Source organism: Mesoplodon densirostris, chromosome 1, assembly GCF_025265405.1.
Source record: "Mesoplodon densirostris isolate mMesDen1 chromosome 1, mMesDen1 primary haplotype, whole genome shotgun sequence".
Taxonomy (NCBI): domain Eukaryota; kingdom Metazoa; phylum Chordata; class Mammalia; order Artiodactyla; family Ziphiidae; genus Mesoplodon; species Mesoplodon densirostris.
The window spans coordinates 81,173,074-81,176,201 of record NC_082661.1 but is presented as its reverse complement, the minus strand read 5'-3'; the positions used below and the strand labels follow the sequence as shown (position 1 = coordinate 81,176,201).

The 3,128-nt window shown below is 39.2% G+C and overlaps 1 pseudogene; it reads right to left on the bottom strand.

Moving 5' to 3' along the window:
• Nucleotides 1-2,027: 2,027 nt before the first annotated feature.
• Nucleotides 2,028-2,477, bottom strand: LOC132483386 (pterin-4-alpha-carbinolamine dehydratase-like; annotated as a pseudogene).
• Between the last annotated feature and the right edge of the window lie 651 nt (nucleotides 2,478-3,128).

Below are 3,128 nucleotides of genomic sequence, written 5' to 3'. Positions count from 1 at the left end.
TTTAGCAGGGATGGCATTTGTGTAGAGTAGTGGAGACTGTCAGTCTCCTGGAGATGGAGAGACACAGGCAGAAGTGGAATCAGTGAGCAGCAATGACAGTAAGAAGGGTCCATGACACGACTCATTCATCTTACAGTTTTATGGTCAACCCATGGCTTCATGGACACCTAAGGAGTCTTTGGTCTCCGTTCTGCTATCTTTATCTTCCAACCCATGTTACAGCATCTAATGGGATACTGGAGCCATTGGGCCTAATTATTTTCTCATGGACAATTCTTATGTTCTGTTTTCCTGCTCCTGGAATGAGATCCCACTTTTTGTGTCTAGGTAATTTTACACACACACACACACACACACACACACACACACACACATACACACACACTCAGTGAAAGTCAACTGCTCTGAAAAACTTTTCTGGTATCTACAGTCTGAATTAAATGTCCCTCCTTTGAACTCTTATAGTATCTTGAGCACACTTGCATTCTTACATGATTATATGTGTTTTTTTGATTATATGTACTTTTAACATATGATTGTATCCTTTTATATTTTTCTAAGTTTCTCTTAAAAATTATAAAATACTTGACAAACAAGGAAAATCTCTGATTGAAATGCATATATATCTCTAGTGCCAAACACACTTCCTGGAGAGTGATAGGCACTCTAGAAATGCTTATTATTCTTCTTTCTGAAGAACAGAAGAGTGATATTTCTCATTCCATTTTTTTTTGCCCCTTCCAGATAATTTTTTAATGTTAGAAAGATGTTCTAGGTGAAAGAGAAATAGAATTCCAGGTACTATGGCTTTATAGGAGCTTTTGTAAAAGTGGAAGTGATTTTAAAATGATAAAAAGTGATTTGTTGCATTTATCAACACATAGTATATGTTACCAATGTCACCCATAAAAGTTACAGTGAAAAACTATTGCAGGTAAAACTAGCTTGTCTTAACAGGGTCTTTTGTAAAGCTTGTGTAAAATATCATCTCAGGCAGAATTGACCTAAACAAGGAACATGTTTTATCTTCAGAGATAATTTGCTTAGAGACATCATTGATAGAATAAGTAGTGCCTGCATATAATCATTGATATGGTCCTGAGAAGCTGCCAGCATGCATACTGGTCATTTCTTCTGCCCACCATCATGTTGAGATCATCATGAATTATTTTAGGCTAATGTTGTATCTACTAGGAGAGATAACACTATAAAGTTGTCATTTCTCACTTGTTAACACAAGTGAGAGCTTTCTACTCACTGCTTTCTAAGAACTGTTTGCAAGAATAGGAGCAGAAGACAGGTTGTGCATTAAGAAAAGAAATGTGCAAACCCACAGAATCTGAAGTTTATCTTATAACAGCACTAGCTAGAAGATATTTGTGGGACTTTGTAAGACAGTGTCTATTCTTGGGGGGCTTTCATCGATCATCTATTTTATTGATTATCTTTTATTGATCATCTCCTGGAGATAGAGAGAACTGAGGCACAGGCAGACGTGGGAGCAGAATAAAGGAGTGGAAATTTTGAACTTTATACTTCCATGTTTCTTTTTTTTTTTTCCAAGTGAAACAGTGTTTTTATTGGAGGCATAATAGCACATGCATGTCTGTCACATAGGATGAGGATGACTTTAGGGTTCTGGTTTCTAAGATCAGACTTTATCTTAGACACACTTTCCATCACAGCTTCTTGGGAAATGAATCAGGAAGGGAGCAAGACACTGCCTGGAAAGAAATCGTTGCTGTCGCTGGAAAGTTGTAAAGCAAGAGAAGAACTTATTCAAATCAGTGTACATGTAAAAGAGCCCCAAGGAGGAAGAGAGTGGTGTGGGGAAAAGTGATCTAAGTTCTGGTGTTGGCGGTGATGCTGGCCTTTTTTGATGGCAGAGATTTGCCTCTAAATGGAGGCAACAGGATCGACTTGTCAGTTTTGACTGCAGCAACATTTCGGGGCTCCCCAGTTCCCTCTCTGGCTCCCCAGTTCAGTCCCTCCTTTCCCCTGAAGAACTCAGAGAGGAAGGGCAGGGTCTATGTCATGGACACTGCTACTTGCTCGATGAAGCTGGCCAGATTTATGTCCAGTTCTGAAAGGTCCACACACTCATGAGCGCTCAGGGTGATGTGGGCCTTGTCGAAAATGTTAAACCATTCAGGATGGTGGTCCAGTTTCTCAGCCTGCAGGGCCACTCTCATCATGAAACCAAAAGCCCTACTGAAGTCTTTAAAATGGAACTGCTAGAAGGTGACATCCTGGCCTTCTGGCTCGTTCCACCCCATGGCCCACATGTCTGGCAGCAGCTGGTCCTTCTCCTCAGCACTTAGCCTGTGTGCTTTGCCAGCCATGCTGTGTGCAGCGTGGACGCTGGCCACAGCAGGTGGCAGCGGAGGAGACGAGCGTGTCCTATAGTTCCATATTTCTAAGAGATACTTACCATCTAAATTTTTATAATAACTGAGAGAATAAAATGAAAGGTCCATACCATATCATTAGAAGGCTCTTGGGTGGGATGCTTTCTTTTTTTTTTTTTAGTAACTCTCAACTTTTTTTTTAATTAATTTTTATTGGAGTAAAGTTGATTTACAATGTTGTGTTAGTTTCAGGTGTACAGCAAAGTGAATCAGTTATACATATACATATATCCACTCTTTTTTAGATTCTTTTTCCATATAGGTCATTTACAGAGTGTTGAGTAGAGTTCCCTGTGCTATACAGTAGGTTCTTATTATCTATTTTATATATAGCAGTCTGCACATGTCAATCCCTGTCTCCCAATTTATCCCTCCCTGAGTGGGATGCTTAATAAAGAACAAGATAGGCAAGGAAAAACACTTAAAGCTAATAATTCAGAGTATGAGATAATGGGGTTAGGGTTAGTGTCTACTGGTTTCACACATTTTACAACTTTGTTTAAAGCTAGTAAGAGAGAGAAAATTGGGAATTACCAAAAACAATTGAATGACAGGTACAACGGTGGATGGCCCTGAGAGCAATTAGAAGCTTGAAAGATTTCTGGAATAGTACATCTGACCTTGACTATAAAAGAAATAAAAGAAAATGAAATGCTAGTGGAGTTTGGACTTAATAAACACATTTATCAGCTGCCTGAGGTTCTAGTTACAGAAATCTGT